Source organism: Propithecus coquereli, unplaced genomic scaffold, assembly GCF_000956105.1.
Source record: "Propithecus coquereli isolate 6110/MARCELLA unplaced genomic scaffold, Pcoq_1.0 Scaffold83, whole genome shotgun sequence".
NCBI classification, from domain to species: domain Eukaryota; kingdom Metazoa; phylum Chordata; class Mammalia; order Primates; family Indriidae; genus Propithecus; species Propithecus coquereli.
In genome coordinates this window covers 4,539,462-4,563,363 of record NW_012154507.1, presented here as the reverse complement: position 1 = coordinate 4,563,363, position 23,902 = coordinate 4,539,462, and the positions used below count along the sequence as shown (strand labels likewise).

General features: G+C 39.2%; 1 pseudogene; it reads left to right on the top strand.

The window, feature by feature from the left end:
• Positions 1 to 696: 696 nt before the first annotated feature.
• On the top strand, positions 697 to 22,313 carry LOC105825843 (annotated as a pseudogene).
• The last annotated feature ends 1,589 nt before the right edge of the window (positions 22,314 to 23,902 follow it).

Genomic DNA, 23,902 nt, shown 5'->3' with positions numbered 1-23,902 from the left:
ACTAGGAGCTGTGAAACAAACAGTCACCCCCACATTGTGCAGTGATGCTTGTGATAAGTGTCGCAAAGGAGCAGTTTGGGTGTTGTGAGGGTGTATGAGGAAGGTTTGGAAAGGTCTCTCAGAGGAAGTGAGGTTGCAGCTTTGACAAGAAGAATAGGAATTGACCAGATTAAGAGAAAAGGGGAGAACCTTTCTTTGGGCAGAGGAAAGACCCCCATGTGGGAGGGAAATGGACGCCTTTGAAGGACTGCAAGGTTAATATGTCTGAGGCTGGTGAGTTGGAGGGAGAGTGAAACAAGGTATGTTAAATCATGTGGACCTTGTAGGATCCTAAAAATATCGCAGAATGGAAGGTAGGGGAGGAAGGGTGAAAACAAGAACGGAGAGGGTCAGCAGTTGGGAATGTAGTGCAGTCACACAGGCATCCGGGAGCAGTGGGTTAACCTGAAGTGTTAGTGGTGAATGTGGAGAGAGGATGGAGAAATATATGTGCTGCCCAGGTGGAATTGACAGATTCGATGTGGGGGGATGATGGGAAGAGAGAAATCAAAATGACCCCAGAGTTTTGGCTTGAATGTCTGGGAAAGTGGAAGGGCCATTTATTAATCTATGGAGGAAGGAAGGACTGGTTTTGAGATCATGAGTTAAGCCAAGGATACTTCTTGAAGGAGTAAGCAATGCGAAAGCAGTCCATAAATGACGGGAGGAAATGGTGTGGAAAGGCATGAAGGCAGAAAGGAGTCCATCAGGAAAGGCGTCTGCTTGCAGGGGAGTAGAAAGAAGGGCTCTATTGGAATGGAGGTATGTGGAAAACAGTCTCAAAGGAAAGGCAAATATGTTTGAATTCAACCTGTTGTGCTGAGAAGAGATGGTACTGAAGACCATTGCTTAAAGGTTAAGTTGAAGATTATTCTAGTATCTTTACTTAGGACGGATCATGGGGGCAAAGACAGGAGGAAGATATCTTTAATTTGACACCCAAAGAGATTCAATAGAGACAAAAAATAAATAATGTGAAATACTACTCTTGCATATTCAGTCCTGTCCAAATATTGGGAAGGGAAAGGAATCATAAGCAGCAGAGGAGCAGGACTCCAGATATCAGAAATCCTATAGCAGCTGGTCTGACAAGAACAGCAGCAACAATGATAGTAACAAATGTAACTGCCACTCAGTGTGCCTTCAATATGTGCTCACTGATCACTTACCATGTTTGATCTCATTGAATTGGTACAATCATTTTAGGAGATAAGTAATTTTTAAAAATCTCTATTTGCAGTTGGAAAATGGTGCTCAGAGATAAGAGATAGTTAAATTCCCAAGCAGCAAGCAACTAAGAAGTGGAAGAGGCAAGATGCAGGCCTAGATTTGATTAACTCTTCTAGTTCTTTACCACTAATTACTCTAAAGCATTTCTGGCCTAGAGAAACCTCAGGAGGACCAACGTTTACATCTGTTCCAGGAAGAATCTGGAAATGGCTCTGGGTGCCCCATCCATATCAACTTTCCAGACCCATCTGTGGTTCCACTGCAGTGGAAGAAGCTGCTTAGGAGAAAGGATGAGGGAGAGAGCTGGAAATAAGAACAGGGAAGGGATGAAGCCTCCTCTTCTCCCCACCCCCACCTACTGCCACAATCTCTGGATTAAAACTCTACGCATTGATCATTGTTTTGGTTTCTTTTTCTGAATAATCAGGATAGGAAAGATTGTACAGGTAGCAGTCCCCTACCACTCTACATGCCTGCTGAGAAGTGGTGTTGCTAGGATTTGAACACAGATCTGGGAGATGCCAAGGTGCATGGGCTTCCCACATACCACACAGCCATTTGCAAGGCTGGGGGAGGTCTGCAGAGGGGTCTTTTAGCAACACCCAGGAGACAGTGGCTTCCAGGGAACTAGAAGGTCTAGAGCTTAAACTGTATGCCAGTGGCCACAGCTAGCAAATGACCTCAGCTCCTTCCTCCCCTATAGGAATCCAGCTTATCAGATATATTGCAGAAAAGTCAAGAATTATTATTGTGCAGCCTCAGTTATTTCATTTTTAAAAGCTACACACCAAAGTATAGAATAGTAAATTATGGGGGAAAGGATGGGTCGTAACAAGTTTAACTCAATTTAACACCGTGTCTTAAAACATCTTGAGATTCAAACCAATTCCACTCATTGAGGATTTGAGTTCACATTCACATGTCTTTGCAACACACAGCTTCCTGCCACTATGGGAAAATGGCTTTAGAAGACTTGCAAGGCTTCCTAGACTTCAAATAAGTCTTACGAAACAACATGTTCACGTGCTAAGTGTAAATGAGTCAGAAACATAAGGATTAAATTTCCCTTAAAATACACAGGGGTTTGAAAATGAAGGGAAAAATGCTGAAGGCAAAACGTGTTTTGGATTTTGGCAAACCCAAAACATTCGAAAAAAAATGGTTTGATGTTTGATGAACCCTAAACACAGCAGAGTTTGCTCATCTCTCATTGTGATGAAGACCAATAGACCATTTTTGTGTGAAAACGCAGAATCCCACTGGAACTGCCTGTGGACCCCTCACCACCGTAGAACTTGACTGATTTTCATTTCACTAATTCACAAACTTCCTTACTCGCACAGTGGTTGGTGGTCTTCCTCACAAGAGTTCTCAGCAAAGGCATAATGAGAAAATATGAGAGAAGACGTCTGGGATTACTAAGACTTCATTAGTTTTATAAAATGTGCTGCAGGGCAAAACCACTGTATAATAAAACATTAACATAAATCATTAAAATGTAACCATGTCCTGTAGAGATAAATAAGAGGAGTGTATTTTATGTGGCATTGTCCTTATTTCTCTAAATTGGTCTGTTCACTTGCTAATTGGCAACACTGAACCATCAGACATTTTGTGGTCTGAGTTAAAGCAGTGAGATTCCTCCATTCATAGATTTCCCATCGTTACCCCTGACTTCCATCGAAGTTTCTAAAGTCACAAAGGTGGGAACAGAGTCTGGAGGATGCTACAGGGGCCACGGTAGAATGAGGTGAAAAAAAAAAAGATGATGGTTTTTCTCCCCAAACCGTTTTCTGAGGGTCAATGTGAAAACTGAACTTGCAGTGTCATTTTTTGCCCTTTCAGTCTTAGGTCTCTCATTGTGTGCAAACGGTGGCTCCCTGGTTAAAACTTTCCTGTGAATTATTGGAGTTGGCCTTTCATTTGAACTGAAAATCCTTTACCCTTAGAATGCTCTGGTAGTTGGACTCATGTGACAAGGTATCCACTTTTTAAAAGAGTACTGTTTCATAATGTGTACCAAGAAATGTTACAGAGACAGGTTGCTGTACAAATAGCAGGAACAGGCAACATCATTGGGTGGGTACTATTTGCTCGCCCTAGTGCCAAGTTCCTCCCACACACGACACCACAGAAACATCTGCGAGGGAGGTGATACTATCTCCATTCCGCAGATGAGGACATTAAGGTTCAGCCAAGGGAATCATGATGGTAGAATTGATATTCGAACCATTCATTCATTCAGTAAACATTTATTAAATAATTTGGATCAGTCATTATGGTAGATGTTGGGATATAATGATGCGAAGACCCGGCTCCTGCTCTCACGGAGTCGACATTTTAGATGGAAGAAGAAAGACCTTTCTGACCCGAAAGCCATGTTCTTGACCACTGTACACATTCTTTATGGTAAGTATAGAGGGACAGAAATTAGAACTTTATATTTTCTCTAGGATTAGTTCATTTAAGAGTGTTTGGTTGTAGGAGCAAGGCCGCCTGTGAGATACCGTTCTTCAGATAAAGTTGCCAAAGCACAAAAGAAAACCTCTTATGCAAAAAGTTACTGTTCCCCATTTTGCAAATTAGTATACTCTAAATAGAAAATCATTTCTAAAGACACTGACGTGGACCTGGACCTTGAGTTTTTAAGACTGACTTTGTAGGTATGAAGGATGTTCTCTCCTGCATTATGTGCCCAGTTGAAAAAGAACTTCACTTTTTTTTTCTCTATTAGCAAGTACTTGCTGGCATCCTTGTGACTTGCCTAACTTATTTGAAATTCTATTGATCTGAGGGTATTAATAATTTGTTAGTGAGTTTTTTTTTTAACCTAGAAAGCTTTGGATTGTAAAACTTGAGCTTAATTTTTATTTTTCCAGGGTATAAGAAATTGGGGATAAAGAACTTCACTTTTTTTTTCTCTATTAGCAAGTACTTGCTGGCATCCTTGTGACTTGCCTAACTTATTTGAAATTCTATTGATCTGAGGGTATAATTAGTACTGATTCTTTCACATGAGATTTAAACTAAATCAATACTAATTGTTCTTAGACCAAGTTGTATTGATTACTCACATGTCCCTTGGAGTCACTCTTGCCCTTAAGATTTAAAAAATATTACCTAGAAACTCCATCCTGTGATTATGGGAAGTTGAGCACCTTTCCTAGGATACCTGCCATTTCCAAGGGCTCACGTTCCCAGGCCCACCTGTGGCTCCAGGTTCCAGCGGTTCACATGCTAACTCTATTTGAAGATGGTCGTAGCGTCCTTCACATTATGTTGCTGTTCCATGATGTGTTGACCTACACTTGGAACTCAGAGCTATAACACAGTTCCACTTCCACACACACACAGAAAAAACCCCATTCATATGAATCCTTTACGTATTTATCAGACTTCACTGATGTTTTGTTATGACCATGATGATTTATTATTACAACATTTTAACACCGGATGTTGGACATTCTTAATTTTCAAATGATCCTTGTCCCTTTTGGTAACTAAGGCTCAGTCTCCACCACATTGCCCCAGCTGCCCTTTCTCTTCCCACTCCTGCTCTTTTTTCTGTCTCCTTTTTCCCAAGAACAAAAGCCAAGTTCTTCTATGTTCCCCTTTTGTTTTTTAATTGAAATATAATTCACATACAATAAAATTCACCATTTCAAAGTGTACAATTTAATGTTTTTTTAGTATATTCACAAAGTTGTACAATGGTCACTACTATCTAATTCTACAATATTTTCATAAACCTCAAAGAAAATCCCTTACCCATCTCTCCCAGCTCTTGGCAACCACTTATCTACTTTCCTTCATTTTGGATTTGCTGTTCTGAACATTTCACATAAATGAATCATTCAATATATGTTTTTTGGGGTCTGGCTTCTTTCACTTAGCACAATGTTTTCAAGGTTCGTCCATGTTATAGCATATATCAGTACTTCTTTCCTTTTGATGACTGAATAATATTCCACTGTGTGGACATACCTCACTTATTTACTCATTTATCAGTTGGTGGACATTTGGTTCATTTCCAACATTTGGCTATTGTGAAAAACATTGCTACGAACATTTATATACAAGTTTTTGTATGAACATATGTTTTTAATTCTCTTGGGTATATACCTAGGAAAATTGCTGGGTTGTGTGGTAAATCTATGTTTAACTTCTTGAGGAATTGTCAAATTGTTTTCCGAAGTGGATACACCATTTTACATTCCCATGGGCAATGTATGAAGGTTCCAAATTCTCTACATCATTGCCACATATTATTTTTATTATTATAGTATATGTGAAGTGGTATCTCCTTGTGGTTTGGATTTGCATTTCCCTAATGACTAATGACATCATGATTCATGTGCTTACTGGCATTTGGATATCTTCCTTAAAGAAATGTCTATTCAAATCCTTGGCCCATTTTTTAAATTGAGTTGTCTTTTTTATTGTCAAGTTATAATAATAGTTCTTCATGTGTTTTTGATAGTAGACCCTTATCAGATATATAATTTACAAATATTTCTTTTGATTCTGTGGGTTGTAATTTCACTTTCTTGGTAGTGTTCTTTGAAGTCCCAAAGCCTTTAACTTTGTTGAAGCCCAACTTACTTTTTCTTTCATTGCTTGTGCTTTTGGTGTCATATCTAAGAAACCATTGCCTAAAGTAAGTTTCAGGTGATGATTTACACCTATGTTTAGAAAGATTTATGCCTATGTTTTCTTTTAAGAATTTTATAGTTTTAGCCCTTATATTTAGGTCAATGATGCATTCTGAGTTAATTTTTGTGTATAGTATGAGGTAGGGGTCTAATTTGTTCTTTTGCATGTGGATATCTAGTTATCCCAGCACTAATTGTTGGAATAACTTCTCTTTCTCCATTGAATTGTCTTGGCACCCTTGTTGAAAATCAACTAACCATTAAATGTGTAGGTTTACCCCTATGTTCTTAAGCAGAGTGATTCTTCAATCTCTAGCCCTTACCTCCAAATTTAGCACTGGATGTTCCTTTGCACATCCAAAGATTTAGCTGAAACATAAAAATACTGCTTACAAGTGTGCCTCTGATTAAAGTCTTAGACAAGAATTAACCGCCAACACACTGGGAATGAGGAGTGAAGAGGAAAATTGATTTATTCTTCTAGTTACACAAAAATTAACAATACCATACAGTAGCCAAGAAGATGATCAGACAGCCATACTAGTCATGTGGTTTGGGCCAATAATTTAACACTTTTGATTTCCAGTTTTACTTTTTGTAGTATATATCTCATGTAATATTTTGGCATAGAAATTCCTTCCCAGAATTTCTCAGGAAATGCATTTTCCTTAATCTTGTATCTCATAAAAAATCAGTAGAGAAATCAGGAAAAACTACCATAAATCTCCTGTGAGAATTAAAGCTTAATAATCAATGTAGAAGTGTCACAAGCTTCAAGATAGTCACCAATGTCACATTGAAAGCAAGGACAGGAACTGCTAACACTCAGAGTGAAAGTTAAGGTAGACATTTCTGAAAATGGGACAGGGCTGTGTAGGAGAAAAGCAGCCACAATCTAATCCTGTTCAGTCCAATACAGCATGTATGGCTGTTGAGTAATGGAAATGTGGCGAACCTAAATGAGATGTGCCTTAAGTATAAAATATGTATTAGATGTTAAAGACTTAGTATAGAAGAAGGAAGATAAAATATCTGATCAATAATTCTTTCATTGATTATATACCACAATGATAATATTTTGGATATATTGAGTTAAGTAAAATATATTATTAAGATTAATTCTGCCTGTTTTATTTTTCCTTTTTAATATGGCCCCTAAAAATTTTTAAATTACATAGGTGGCCAGCATTTGTGGCTTGTGGCTATTGCCATCTATAGTAGACAAAATTCTAAGATGGCCCCAAGTTTTCAGGCTGCTGATGTACACACACCTACTCCTAGTTATTCAGTCAAACGCTGATGTAGGTACTGCTGTGAAGGGATTTTAGAGATGCAATTAAGGAATCAAATCAATCGGCCTTAAGATAGGGAGATTATCCAGGTAGGTCTGACCTAATCACCTGAGCCCTTTCAAAGCTGGGAGTTTTCTCTGGCTGGTGCCCGAGAGGAAGGCAGAGTCATGCTCCAACTGGCCTGAAGGAAAGAAAAGTACCCAGGTGTGAGCTGCCTGTGGGGCCACATGGCAAGGAACTGGGGGCAGCCTTAGTTGCTGAGAGTGGTCCCCAGCCACCAGCTAGCAGGAAAATGAGGACCTCAGTCCTGCAACCATAGGGAATGAATTCTTCCAACAATCAGTGAGCTTGGAGAGGATCCCAAGCTCCCAGTGAGAACTTCAGTCTTAGCTGACACTTAGATTTTGGCTGGGTAGATCCTGACCTACAGAAACACGAGATAACAAATTTGTGTTGTTTTAAGCTGCTAAATTTGTGGTAATTTGTTACATAGTAATAGAAAACCAAGAGCTTGTTTGTGGTCTTCTCTGTGACTAAGGGTGAGTCATTCTTGTGAGTAAAACAAATGTCAATAAGTTAGTAGGCATAGTATACTTTATATTAATCCTGTGAGTGGTGTTCCAAGAAATAAGACATTTAGAAGCAAAATAAGTCCTTAAATTAGCAATGTTGACTTATCATTTTGTGTAGTGCTGTTAACCTTGCTAGGGGACCTAAATATTAGGTTTTCTAGCATTATCTAATAAGTTTTACAGGCATTTTCCAGTTTTTGAATATTTGCTTGTAAGCTACAGCTTTTTGTAAATATTACTAAAATACTAAAAAACAATAAACCAACTGAACAACCCCTCACTCACACAAAAAAAATCACCAAACCAAAATAAAACCAAAGTACTAAAATATTAAATACTATCTTTCCATTAGCAAATACTACTAAAATACAGAATAATTTATGATTTCAGGAACTTTCAAGAATTTCTGGGAATTCTGATTTCTTATTTTCAATTCCCAAAGAGTAATATCTGTTGGGAATTCAGAAACACTTAACGTGTTCCTATAAGGATTAAATTAACTAATGAATTCAAAAGCTTTAGCCCAGGGCCTGCAGTTAGGAAAATGTCCAATACATGGTAGTCATTATTAGTCTCCAGTCTTGGACACATGAATAACATGAACATCAAATTGACTATGAACATTTATGGATTTGACCGATTAAACTATAATTTTAATTTATATGCCATATATGAGAGGAGAGTGAGGGAATTTTAAGCAATTTATTAAGATGAAATCCAAAGGGATTAGTCTTGAAGGTAAATCAGCAACCTGAAGATTTTTTGACTTATGGAATATTTTGATTTATTAAAGAATTTATTGAAAAGAATCACCAAGATAAGTTGTAAAGATACTTTCTGGGGCTCAAAGAATAAGAAAGCAAATGGCAACCGTCCCCCACAAACTCTCACCCTATCTCAATATTGTAAGAGTTTGAATTGAGTTTGAATAGTTTGATCTGATTTGATTTGCTTGTCACTAACAGAAAGGTACTTTGCAGTACCTAACAAGCAACAGAATTTCTATAACTTAACCACAGAAACAATGTCTACTCTTCCTCTACTTACTAAGGGGAGAGGTTTGGGTGTCAGTTAAGGGAACAGAATCAAGAGATGAAATGGACTGTGATTCAATGTTTCAACCCTCTTCATTTCCATTGGAATAGCTTTCCTCTTCCTATTCATCCAGTCTTGTCATCATCTCAAATCTGCCTAAAACCTCAAGTTTCCCTGGAAAAGTTGTTCCTGACTGACTCCTCTTGTCCTTATTAATTTCCACTCAGCCTTCACGGACTTTGTTTCCCAGTTGTGTGTCTTCACTTGGAATAGTCATATGTGAAACCTTGTGTGTTCTTTGGTCTGTGGGTGATATTTCCCCCCATTAGATGATGGAGTTCTTGTGGCAGAACAGCAAGGCAAGCTTTTTGTATATTTTTATTTCTCATTGTTCTACACACAGGTAGTATTTAATTGGGTGATGTCTAGTAACTATAAATGTGTTCCAAAAAAGGTTGATACATGGTGAGATGTTAACAGATAGGGAAGCCTCTTTTTCTGTTAAGAGTCTTACTCAGTATGAAAATCCCACTTTTGTATACATTTTCAGGTAAGATTTTTTCCTTGGTAGTTATTAAATCTTGGCTGCTCTTAGGCTCTAAGCTCACCTATTACCCGTTATATTCTTAATACAAGTAAAAGCTTCATGAGAACATAAATTGATAGACAGGAGATAGTCCAATATCTTTCAACCTTTGTTTAAGATATAACATAGTTATCATATTTCATTGAACAAGTAATGGGATTCAAGCATCCTGAAAAGATTCCTTTATAACTAAGTCTATTTTTGGAATTTTGGAATATTCTAGCTCCTCCTGAAATGGAATTAATTTGGTGGAATTTCACCATCTTAGGAGTTTTGGGTTCCAATAGTTGATTATTCTGTTTCTACCACTCACGTCCTCAATGTAGGACACACGGTGTACATTTTAGCAGGTGTTGGCAAATCCCACACATGTGGTTTCTTCTCCTAACCCTTTACACAAACAGAAAGTATTTCCATTTATATTAATTCAGTCTTGAACTTATTTTAGAAGCAGCTGGAAAAAGCCACATTTATCTTTGTCGTTATGCAACCAGCTAAGAATTAAGGAAATCATGTGGTTAGATGATTGCTGGAAAGACCCAGTTCATTAGAGATGGGCAAACCTTGAAAGAGTTGGTTTGGTTCTGAAAGGGACTCTGAAGTTTGGCTTCTTCCCTGAAAGGTAATCAAATTAATAACCTGTACATGGTGGCACTAGATCTCTCAGGAGGTTATTGCCACGTGAGGTTATCATCCTTTTGCACGTAATTGTCTTTCCCAGTGAGGGCTCGGTCATGGGAGAATTCAGACTAATGGCATTATGCTGTGACTCTGGCAGCCGCCTTCCGCAGCCCATCCCCCCTTTCCTTTCTCAGAAATGATGGGCCCTTTGTCTGAGCAACAGAAGAAAATTCAGAACAGGAAAAAGCCCACAGGGTCAAATCTTTATTGCTATATTGTGGGGATGGTCCTGTGCTGAGCCAGGGTGAGTAAAATATGATGCTGCTGCTGTTGATTACTCCTCTGGAGAAAGCCATCCGGGTGCCCTTTAGAACAAAGAATTAGACATGGTCTCTGGTGAGTGGATTTTCTAGGCCTATGGCTGGTAGTAACTTCAAAGTGAGGTCTGTGCACCAAGGGAGGCCTTGAGAACATTGGAGACAAAGTGTTATGTGACCTCAAATGTTTCTCTGGCTTGCTTTCTCTCTCTCTTTCTTGTTGAGCCTGACAAGTAGCTTCTGGAAAGCCAGTTCCATTAAGAAAGTTTAAGAACCTATGAATTTTCCTGTTACTAAAGCACTGTCTTTCAACATTATTTATAGCCACTTATTTCACTGGAGTAAAATGAGTCCAGAGTGGGAAGTAGCCAGGGCGCAACAAAACCCACCAAGTAAGCCTACTGGGCCTGTCCTCCGTTGTCCACCGTCTCTGTGTGCTGTCATTGTCACTCTAAAACTGCAGACTTTTTCTTATTCTCATAAGTGTAAGTATCAGAAATCAAGGAGACTTTCTTTTAGATGTAATTATCTTTTGGTTTGCTGGTAAGCTTTATTTCCAATTTATTTGCTCGAGTTTTCAAATGTGTAGCCATGTGGGGTCACGAAACTTCACATCTAGTCATTTAGAAATTTGGTACCCTTTGAAACAAAGGAAATTGAAACAACAATAAAAACATTGTCCAATTCTATTCACAATGAAAATATCCCTCAGTAATTTGATTTGCAGGAAATGAAAAGTATTATCAACAGAATATGCTTTTCAAAAATTTATAATCCTTTAAACGGGCAAATCCTTTCTCTGGGATTAGTAGCGTGGTTTGTGTCCTAGGAGCCAAATCCTATTCTCTGATTCAATCCTCAAATCCTTTCTAACAGTGCCTATATTGATTTCAGACCCAGTTTTGTTTAAGAATCCGAGAACAGAATTTGGTCCTGTGTTTAGAGGTCCTTAATAAAAAAAAAAAAAAAATTCTTTTAATAGAGTTTATCTAAAACTTAGCCTCTAGTTCCAAAAGTTAAATTCTGATGTTTCAATGAGCATAACAGGTGTGCTTAATTTCTAGGCCATCCTTTTTTTTCCCTTTGCTTAACTGAACTCATACCTTCCTGATCTGGAGGAACCACTAACAAGTTGGTGCTGATCTCCAAAGGTTATTGGTGACTCCAGGTGCTTCCTTAATCTCAAATATTTGTCCTGAATATTAGTATAGTTAATCTCCTTACCGTATTTTTAGTGTTCTAGGGACTTGATCTTTTTGAACCCAATGTACATGTAAATGTATGTTATACATGTTTATATTCACAGAAGTCAGACACTTTCTGTTACAAGGAATGTCACTGGCATTTTGGATATCTATTGGAAGATGAAAATATATGTACATAATGATTATGCATAGATAATGAAGACAGTAAAAATCTTTAATTGATCTTTCAAGTCACTAGAGTGCTTACATTATGAGAAGCACAATTTTAATAAATGTGTCCTATTATATATTAATTATTTGAAAAATAAGTATCTGTGTATGGTTTATATGGTAACTTTCTATAAAGCAGCATATTTATTTAATCAGGACACATAATTCCTTACCCAGAGGGGGTAAATAAATTTCTGTACCTGCCTCACAAAGTTTTGTCTGAGAAAAAAACTAACATTAGACAAAAGTGCTCTGAAATGCAATATGGACTACATTAATTAAAAAAACCAGACAGCAAAGAGGTGGTAAGACAATAATAAAAACATACTGTATCACGAACGCCTAGGTAGAAGGGAATTTTAAAAGGAAAGTTGACAGATTACAGTAAATTGTATAATTGTATATGTAATTTGCGTGGTATAAACATTATTGAGTGCATATTGTGAGCCAAGCACTGAGCAAAATCACTTGTAGCAATTGTTTTCAGTTCTCAGGACAATCTTGTTGCAGTAGCTACTATCATCATTTTACACCCAAGGAAAATGAAGCTTCATCACTAGCTTCCTTTCTGCCTTCCCTTTTGCACACTTTTCAAGACTTGATTCTTGGTGTTTTCTCTTTATTGTCTCCAGGGTATTACACTCCCTGAATGTCCTTCTGATAATAATGCCCTGTCATTGTACCGCACGTCCACCAAGCCGCTTTATATCCTCACTATACCCTCCAGTTCCAAAATCCGTACCTGTTTCCCGAATCTGCCAACACTTCTGTCTTCGCTCTGTTGTTCCCCAGCCTAGGTTAGCTGGGAAAATCCTTTCCGTGTGAAAATCCCTCCCTCCAGACTCGGCTTTTCCCAGCCTGTGATCCTTACACATTGGATCCGCCACAAACCCCTGCTATCTTGTCTCAGTTGGGTGTCCAGGGTTAATTAGATATAGTTTTTTTCATGTCGAGTCAATGCCACATCATATCCCCTATAGTAATAGTTCTAAACGTTTCCGCATTCCTTAAGTGCCCACGGAGACTTCGATATCCGTACTCCTATTGACTTCTTTGCCAGGAAAATCAAGAACATCTGATCTGAGCTCCCTCCCCTTCACTCTTTTCCACCTTATAATTGCTCCACTGGTGTTTTTAATCCTCATTCCCCCGTAGCCTCCTCTATCCCTTTCCGTCCATTTTCGATTTCTCCTTCTCCAGGACCTCCTTTCTAATCACTTGGTTTTCCCACACAGTAAAGATTTTTTTTAACCTGCTGACACCTCCAGGTATCATCTTCCATATTTTTTTCCCTTTGTGTGCCCACATCCCCAGAGAGTAACTTTCTTAACCTCCAGCAATCTGGCTTCCCCAGCACTACTACTGAAATTGTCCTTTTGAAGACCACCAGGGTCACCTAAGGCATCAAACCATTGTCCTTTTCTTTTCTTGCCTTCTTAATGTTCCTGAAGTGCATGACCTTGTCATGTGCCCCTTTTTCTTTACTTTTTTTTCTATAGCAACACATGGTTCTGTCTTTTTAATGGCTCCTCTTCAATCTAATTTAAGTTAATCAACATTTATTCACCATTTACTCATTTCAACTGAAGTGGATAAAAAAAGCAAGATTTTTTTTGGCTAATTCTTCCAAGATGGGTTATAGCTGACAGCAATGTTGCCACCAAGTTATGAAGCTTTCTTTTTCTCTCAAAAACTAATTGACTAAAATAATGAATTAAGTCCTCTTCAACTCTTGGGCTTGAAGATTTGGTTGATGGTTACGATGTAATTTCTTTGAGAGACCCTCAGAAAAGGTACTTGTTCTAACCCAAGTCCCTAGACCAGTGCTTGGTACATCTTATTATATTTTTATGTAACATACAAAACATAATGTGTGTGATGTGCCAGGCACTATTCCAAGTGCTTTACAAATATTAACTCACTGAATCCTCCAGACATATCTATGAGGTGAATATTACAACTAATCCCATTTTACAGATGAGGAAATCGAGGGACAATTAAATAACTAACCAAATAAATAACTAACCAAAGTCATACAACCAGCAAGTGACCAAGCTGGGATTTGAACCCAAGCAGTATAGTTCCAGGTTTGGTGCTGCATGGGTACTCCATAAATGGTTATTGAAGGAAAAAGCACTTGAAGAAGTTATTTTCTGATTCTTTTTGAAAGCTAATTTAAGATTTTTGCTCTCATTTAAATTGTTTACTTCCAGTATTTTGCATGTCCATGCTGCCTCCCACAAGCACTTAAGAAAAAAATTGTTCTTAAAATTTGGATATAGAAACATGTCAGCGGGACAAGATAATTGGGTTTCCAGATAACAAAACCACCTCAGAATTTCCTTCTGTGCTTTTGCTCTCGTTTTATGCACACCCTGGTGTGGAGTGATGGGGGGATCCTTAGTCAAGTTGCCATACAGCCACCATTGACGTCTCGAGGCACCTCCTCACTTGCTACTTCTTTAGAAGGTTCCAGCACACACACTGACCTCTCTGCAGAAAGGAGTAAGTCCTTGGTGGCAGTAAGTCTTGTTACCATTGGCACTGCTGTTTGTAAAGTAGAGGGTTACGATATTCTTTTACCAAGTAACTTTTTTTTGGACACGTATTAGCCTCCATCTTTCCATCTTGTTTGCGTGCCTTGTATAAGTAGATGGCAGTTCTAAAATCTCTTATGCATCAAGGAGTTTGTTGTTGGCTAAAAAAGACTGATTACAGTGGCTCACAATTTTCCTGCTGATTTTCAGCTTTTCTGTTACATTATTCTGTCCTATAATTCCTTTCTGAATTGTGTGAACAAGACATGCTGTGATTTCCAAATCATTCATGGCATCTTCATGTTTGCTCTGTTGATAATGGCAATTACTCGACATTGTTCTTTCCTAATTTTTCCATTCTATAAATAGTTCTTTGAGAAGATTTACTGGAGTGATCCCTGTTTGGGACCCAGAAATCCCTGAGGAACCAGGTAAAGCGGAAACCTAGTTGAATTCATCATTAATTCAAACTGCTATCAAACTTAAAAATAAGACTTCTAGTTGTTTCTGCTTGTCTAAATGTCTGCTGTATGAGATGCAGAAGAATCACAATAATATCACTAACTTTTTGTGAAGAGTAGAATATAATTTGGAAAAAGTATTTTCAGTAGTGCGGTAATTATATAAAGATTAGAATTAGAACAAACCAAATCTCTAATTAGTCTGTCTTGTATTATTTAAATTTTTATAAATAGGTATGGGTTTTAAAAAGAGATAATATTCTTCCTAATTTGCCTAGGAAATGTACTTTCTCTTAACAGTTGCGTAATTGTCAAACTCTATTCTTTTATAGCTACTTATTAGAAAGTTATAATTAATTTTTTACACAAATTACTAGCTATTATAATCATGCTTAATTAGTAAAGCATTTTACTTTTGCAATCATAAACATATTTTTATATTTCAATTGACTGATATTAGGTGATACATAAAACAAATGTGTTATATGTTAGCACATAAAGCAAATAAGATGATTTCTTTAACTCTAATGATAATTTAGAATACTCACCCATACTTGAAAGTAAATATTGAAATATTAAAAATAAGTCTGATTATGTGTCAAAAATCCTTTTATGAAATGGCAGTAGGATTGTCCTTTCTAATGTATTTACTAAACATAATTAAAAGTTAGCAAGCCTATTAAAAAAAGTAATCAAAATAATATGCCTTGGTCATCTCCATAGGGTTATTATGCTCATTAGATATGATTTTAACCTGCATGATTACAGGATAACTGATCATTTACACATTCCAAGGATGCAAAAAATTATCCTGAAGTAGACATTTAGCTATTTGTTTTTCTATTAAATAGAAGCCGAGACTGGACCTAATGCCAGATAGTAGAGTTAGTCTGAATCTGAAGTTTAGTGCATATCTAACGTTTATCTTTTTCTTCTCGAATCTGTTGCTTCCATCTTCCTCATTAATAGGTATTGATCCTCTTGGTGTCTGCATTCCTAGGTCATCTGTTTCTTTTCTGAAATCCAGTAGATCTCATGTGAGGTCCCACTCATTTGAAATTTAATCCTTATATTTATTTTTAACATTTCTGGGTTCAATGTCTTGCATGGTCATTTAATTTTTGTGTACATGTTTCTATTATATCCGGCTCAATAATAAACTACTTGGAGTTAAGCATGGACATAGTTTTCTTTACATTCCTTCCTGCCCACAATGCTATGTGCCTGAGATCTCCATAAAGAACACGTGCTTTGTGAGTGAATAAATGAATGACATACTTCAACCTTTATTGAGCGTCCAGAGGGATAATAGTTGTAGTATCTGTTCTGTAGAGAGGAAGGCTGGAGAAATTTTGCCAAGTTTACTGTCCCGTGAATTATCATGGAATGACAGTTGGCCTGGAGCTGAGTCATCCATGATACATCTGTATTATTAGATTTTGTGACATGGGAAATCTGCAAATGTTAGACCACAAATACAACTTCATGCGTGCTTGGTAAGTGCATGTACAATACTCTGTTTCAGAGATCTCTTAATAAAGGACATGTACATGGATTTATATGCCCCCAAATAAATGACATAAATGAAAGTGACAGAGACAGGATTTGAACTTAAGCAGTCCCATTCCAAAGTTCCAGTTTTTAATCACTACTCTCCCCTGCATCATCATGGTGTACGCATAGAATCTGAGTAATCATCATCTAACTCTCATGAGTCCCATTAGTTAAGAGAGAAGATCAGCCTAATTTCCTAGGCAATGCAGCAGCACCCATGCCAGGGGCCAGATACTCATTTTCTAGGCCACCAAAAACTCGTCTGGGATGGAAGACCATGGATAGTCTCTAAGTGAAGTTCTGGAAGAAGTTGAGGTCCCCTCAGTCAGGTGTGTGGGGTAGTTCAGAGTCAATCTGAAGGGCTAGCAGGGTGACCATATAATTTACCATCCAAAAGAAGATATTCCTGAGAGTGAAAGGAAACTCTATAATAATTATGTGGAGACTACAAATATAAGCTGGGATGACCTAGGCAGTTTTAGATGGCTGAGTTTGCTAAAACCTTCAAGGAAAGAAAAAAAATGTATAAGATACAAGTAAACTTAATAAATTTGGTAAGACAATGATCCGAAAGAGAATAAGGTCGGGACAAGAGCAGTACACCTAGGGATAGAAACCTAATGTGTGCATGACAGAAAGAGGTTAAAAAGGATTCCAGACACGTGGAGCAATATGGAAGTTTGTGTGTGAATAAGAATAAGTCAGCAGAAGAAAGAGGCTAATTTCCAACAACTATTCTCAAGGTGAGGCTCTGATTGATCTAATAACTTGTGGGTACATCACTACAGGAATTCAGTCTGAAACAAGGGCTTAGGGTGAGCTTGAGAGAACAAGTCCAGCTTGGCCACATCCTGACACTGAAGTTCTTCCATGTTCTTGTCAGATGATGTGCAAGCATCTCTTCTTGGTTTGCTGAGTTTTCTGAAACTTCCGATGACTGAAAAATGAATGTAAGTAAACTTGGGAAATGTTGGAAGCCAATTCTCTGAAACAAGACAAGGTTGGGACAAGATCAGTACACATGGGGACAAAAAACTAACACAGTTGATGCTGTTAGTAAAGAATTAGATGAGGATATGTGACGAGAAGAGACCTGAGATTCAAATTCAAGTAGAATATAAGTCAGCTGTGTATTTCAAGAAGAAAAGTGACAAGAATGCGACATCAAGCATTGAAAAGAAACTTTTTGTTGCTCCAAGACTTGCCCAGGACCTTATGAGAGCAGGATGTACAGCCTGATTTCCACCATTAAAAAATAATGCAAAGAATTAAAGTCCAGATTACAGTGGTGAGCGCATGGCATCTCATGAAATTTAGTGAAGAAAGAGAGAAAACTAAGGGCTGATTGAACTGTTTTCAAGGATCAAGAAGAATATGGATATTCATTATTTTGTTTCTTTACAGTAGATTGAGTAGGAAGAAATGGGCTGATACTACATCAAGAAATATGTCAGTAACATCTAAGGAAGAACTTCTTGACCATGTATGGAGCAACAAAGTACGTAAGTCTTTGACCCTGTAATCTACTTAGGATAGGATAGAAAATCACTAGCCCTGAGTTGTCATTATATAAAATATTTGATGCAGGAGGTCAGGGAGAGTGAGTAGAGGAATTTGAGATGCGTCTCTTCACAGATCTGGAGGTTCTGAAACTGGTTGGAGGGAGAGGAAAAGTCACAATAAATGAACCACTAGAAACTATGAGGTGACTCTCTATCCCTGAGTTGTGGGTGTGTTGAGATTGTTCCTCCCACACACTGGGGCCTAGCCTTCCCTGCTGACATCCAGCTGGCGACACTTTGACATTGTCCTGTGACTTTACGCGTGTTATTCCTCCTCTTGCTACTTGAGTCTCAGGTGATTCACCTGGGCAGGGAACCAGCCTTGGCCCCAAGGAGGCAGCTGTGAGTCAAGCATCGCTTCTCCACTTTGAGCTGGAAGGGGCAGCTTCTGTAGCTGTCCCGCCCAGAAACTCCATGCAACTTCCTCAGGCTCTGAGGTTTTTCTCCGTCTGGCCAGACACCCCCAACAGAATGTCTACTGCTGTCTCGTATGGTACCCAATTTTTCTGTTAGGAGAGAAGGAACATCTTTGCGTCCAGAGAGTAGCCGGTAGCAAATCAGCCTCAGGTGACGTGGAAGCCACATAGCAGTGGCCCTGAATCCTTTCGTGCCATCACAGAGTGCCCCTTAGAGTTCAGCATCAAGCCCTCCTCAGCCTGGCTGGCCACTAGACACGAACCTCCTCTTACTTAGATCTCAGAGCCAAGAATCTGCAGAACCAGGGCAACACGGCTGTCCTCAGCAATGGGGTGCTGGCCTTCATAGGTGAACATGCTATTCTCCTCTTGTGAGGCAGGTAGTGTAACCAGATGTCACTGAAGATTCATGACTTGTCACCAAGAGGTAGAAGGTCCATAGAACAGAAAGGACACACAAACCCACTTCTTGTGATACAGGTCTGTGTGTAATCACTCTGATCTTCGTTCTAAAATCATTAAATTGAATAAGAAAGGGAAAGTGTAGCGCTAAGAGTGATCCCTCTGCTCCCTAATGTATTCTTAGAAAGGAATACTACTGTCTCTCCGTCTTAGGCTCTGTTTTTGCCTCCATTGTGAGTCCTAGATTTCTTGAATTTATTCACTCAGCAAATATGTATAGAGTGGCTACGGTGCTCTTAGACAGGCACTGGAGATGCAAAGATGAACAGGACAGACAGGGTCTTACTCTCATGGGGTTTATATGTAGTGAGAGGAGACAGACTATAAACAAATAAGCAAATAAATAAGCAAAAAAATACCAGACTGTGATAGGTGATAGTGACTCAGTGATTGATGGAGAGTTAGTGCTGGGGTGGGTAGAATAGTTTAGCTTGAGGTGTTGGGGACAGGTTTACTGAGGATGTGATTTAAGATGTTGAATGACAAAAAAAGAGCCAAACAGGTGATGATCCAGGGAATGGGCTTTGCAGCAGAGAGAATTGCTAGTAGAAAGGCCCCATGCTGGGAAGGAACTTAGTGTTTTGGGAAAAACAGAAGGAGGCACATGTGGCTAGAACTACATGAACCAGGAGCACAGGGATCTGAGATGAGGTCGGAAAGTTTGTCCCAGGCAGATCACTGGGGTCTTGTGGGCCATAGGGGCAGTGAATCCAGAATGGTGCTAGAATTGGGTTAGACCATGGAAGACATATAGTTTTCCTTCTCACTTCAAAAAGGGGAAACAGCCTGGAGAGGTAAATTTTGTCACTCCGTCTCAGCCAACCAATCTTGGTAATGCTATGACTGAAAATGAGATCTTCTGACTCACCGTCCTTGCCAACTTCCACTAAACTCCTCCTGCATGCCAAAAGAGTGGGTCATCTGAATGTCATTAAACATTCAAGCACCGAGTCTTTAAAATACGTCACAATCATATTGTTGTTTTGACTCATATTCTACAGCTAGAAGATCACGGAGGCAAAGTCAATTTCATAGAGTGTATTTCTATTTTCCATAGAGAGGGAAAGTATGAACATTGGCTTTTCATTAAGAATTACAGTTTTTAAGGAAATTTTTTTTTTCACCAAGAGCCTATGTTCAGGTGCCATATTTGCCATGAAGGCTTTTCATTGCCAGGGTCACACTTTGGACTTCTTGGTTTGGATCCACAGGGCTTGGTAGGCCCTGGAGAAATGACTGGACGAGCATCACGATGCACTCCATAGGGCAGGGCACAAGGGAGTGTGTGTGGGTAGGAGGAAAACACAGGTGAGGTTTGGTCATTATTAAGGCCGTGGGCAGCATGGTGTTGTGACTGCGCATACGGGTTATGGAGCTGGAGTACGTGAGTCTGACCCCCAGCCCTGCTGCTAACTAGCTCTGAGAATCTGGGCAAATGACCTCATCTGTTCCATGGCTTCTTTACCTGTAAAATGGGGTGAAAATAATATCCTTTTAGTAGGGAATTAAATTAATATCTGTAAAACCATTTAGAACTATTTTTATTCCATAATGAATACTATAGAAATGCTTCAAAGATTAAAAAACAGCCTTATAAAAAATGTAGAATTATCTTTTGCTATCTTGTAAAAATTGGGGGGGCTGATAAACATCTTTATAGACCAGTTTTGCATTGCCCCAATTCTGAGTGCTTAGTTTGGCTATTTAATGTCACAGATCAAACAAAAGCTCTTCGTTCTATCTAGGGTTAGGTCACATTCCCACCACAGGGACATATGGTGCAGCTTCCATGTCTAGGAAGAGTTAACATTACACTGTACATATAAACATTCAGAATCACAAAATTGTATGGTAAGTTATGTACACACAGGACATATGTGTATATACATCTTGGTTTTTCAAATAGCAATGACATTGCCTAAGGGAGCAATAGCTTTCATGTTCTTCTTTTGGTTGAAAAGAAGTCTTCATTGAAGAGGACATATGGAAGGAGATTAATTTCAGAATAGCTAAGATTTGTAGTTCTGAAAGGATTTGAGGTTGGCTTGATCAACACAAACTCACAGCAAGAGATGTACTGGTGGAATAGAAGCTTGCTGTCAGGGCTCTGGCCCTCATTCAGGTTTCCCAGCCCAAGGATCTACCACCAGCCAGATGTAGGAGCAAGTGGCACCCTCATCCTCTGGCGTGTGGCTCTCCCAGATTTCATGCTACTGCCCTTAAGGCCTCCTATTAGCTGACTGGTGCACTCTGATAGACTTTCTGTTTTCTTTCTATATATTCCTCTTTCTCTCTATCTCTGAGGGAGAATATAAGGGTGGAAAGTCCTAATCTTTCTACCAGGAGATCTTGAATAAACAAGAAGAGCATCCTCCTATCTTTGTCTAGGGTGGATAAGAATATAAATGACATTATGGCCTCAGGTCAAGGATGGTAGGACTGGAAGGAACCGCAGAGTCCATTAGAATACTTTCTTACTTTTCAGTGAAAGGAGTTAATGTTTGTACAGTGCACAAAGGTAAATGGAGGAGATTACATACAGCTGAGGTGCCCAGCCTAGGCACTCCAAATGCCCCACACCCTGCTTGGACACCCCAAGTGTTGAGGGGACCCAAGATTGACAGCTTTGTGATCTTCAAGGCCAGCCCTCTGCATCAATATCCAGCTAAAGGTGAGGAAAAGCGAGCATGTAAGACCATCTAGAAGGTTTTATGATCCAGGCCCGATTGCAAAGTGCCTGACTTTGGTCCACATTCCAGTGGCCAGAACTTGTCACGTGGACACATCTGACTATAAGTAAGGCTAAGCACTAGGTTTAACTGTGTGTCAGGAGGAAAGGAAACAGGTTTGGTGAACAGCTAGACAGCTTCTCCTGCAGAGAGTATGTGACCAATGGTGCTCCAGAGATAGTGGCCAAATTGGAACTAAGACACACACTGCTTAACCCACAGCACAGTGCTCTCCCTGCCAGACCAGACTTTGCTAGACCTCTCATCTGTCCCACACCTTTTTAAAAAGACAGCCCATAAAGGGTAGGGTGTCAAAAAGGGAGCCAAAGAGAAAGTAATTGATCCATTTTCTAAGGACTGGCATGCTGTGAAAGCACCAGCTACGTTCAATATAAGAAACACAGAAAAACACCAGTCACAAGGATTCTAAGAACCAAAATTGCATCTGATGGCCTGAAAGGTCATGTTTTTGAAGTGAGCCTTGTTGCTCTGCAGAACAACGAAGTTGCATTTAGAAAATGCAAGCTTATTTCTGAGAATATTCAGAGCAAAAACTGCCTGACCGACTTCCATGGCATGGATCTTACCTGTGAAAAAAATGTGCTCTGTGGTCAAAGAATGGCAGACCAGATATGAAGTTTATGTTGATGTCAGAGCGACATCAATGGTTATTTGCTACACCTGTTCTGTGTTGGTTTAGTAAAAAATGGAACAATCAGATTCTGATGATCTCTTGTACTCAGCACCTACAGGTCTGCCAAATTTGAAAGAAGATGATGGAGATCATGATTCCAGAGGTACAGACACGTGCTTTGAAAGGACTGGCCAATTAATTGATTGCAGGAGGCATTGGGAAAGACGCAGAAGAGGTTTGCCCCTGTAGTTATCACCTCTAGAACATGTTCGTTATAGAGGTAAAAATGCTGAAGATGCCCAAGGTTGAATTGAGAAAACTCATGGAGCCTCCCAGTGAAGGTGGTCGTTTTGGAAATGCTACCGGGGATGAGACAGATACTAAAATTGAACAAGCGGTGTGATATGAGCCACTGATCTGAGAATCTGTTTAAAATTCAGACGTTTAATAGTGACAAATAAAAAGTCTTATGTGTTGGGGGCGGGTAAACACAGCTTATTAAATACAATTCTCGTCTAGCAGAAGTCAATTGTCCTCATAGGAAAGGCTTGGTGCAACTTGTAGGAATCCCACCAAAAGGGTCAGTTTTATCTCTCAAAACGACAGAGCATTTCCACCATACCATGAATTCTTTGTAAGAAAATCAGCATCCGAATCTCCAGCTTTGCTTTTTCTTACTTCTGTCAGTCCTTCCCCACTTGGTTGTTTCCTGAGGACCAGGGGAGCAAGATGAGGGTTATTGCACGGTTCACTGCAAACACCTGTCTCTCAGTTTTACCTCAACCTTTGATTCAGATGTTTTCACTTCCTCCTCCTCTTACGTTTGGCCCTTTGGTCTCTGTCCCCTGTGCTGACTTTCATCATCCAATTAGAAATAACACCCTCTTCTTGCTACCATTTCTCTGGGAACCGTAGGGAGTAAACCCCCAGCCCCCTGCACTCCCCACGGGGCCAGCCGTGCTTCAAAGGGGTGTGTTGGCGGCACCACCTCACGGCTGGGCTTCCTTTCTGTTTGAACAGCTTCCATTCCTCACTGCTGATCAGTAACTCAATGATTCATTAAACACACAAACAATGAGTGAATCTGTTCCATTAGCGAGGCCACCTGTTGATCTCAGACATTTGTAGCTGAACTTGGCGAATGGGAACAACAGAATGCGTGCATCAGTGGAGTGCCTCGTCTGCATTTGATGGCACGTTAGAGCAGGAAAAGCAGAGTCCAAGCTTTGGTAATGCTTTTATGCTTTTTCTTTTATCTGGTGGCAGGACTGCAAGAATGTAATGTGGAACACAACCCACTTCTCTATAATCAACTGGAAAACTGACAGCGTGGTCATTGTTGCCTCCTTAGTCTTGTAGAATTAGGGAAAAAGGTGAGAGAATATTCTGCACCCTTTTGCCTGCAGGTGCAAGGGAAACAGAATTAACCAATCTCTAAACAGAAACAATACAAATACACACACACACACACACACTCACACACACACTCACACACAACAATCTCATTGACTGCAATGAAATCTTCTCTGCCCTGGAAATAAAGCAATATCTTTGCTACGTAGCCTCTGGTTCCTACAGCTGCTCCAGGCCTTTAAGAACTGGTCTAAGAGTGTTTACAAGCTTTTTATAAATCAAGACTACTAAAAATCATACAAAGCTGACTGAGTAAAGCTTCTGATGCAGGTATCACCATCAACAAAAGTTGATATTTTATTTTTAAAAAATAGCATTTTATCTTCTCTTATGTATTACTCATCTTTTTATTATAATAAAGAGGAGAACTTTCAA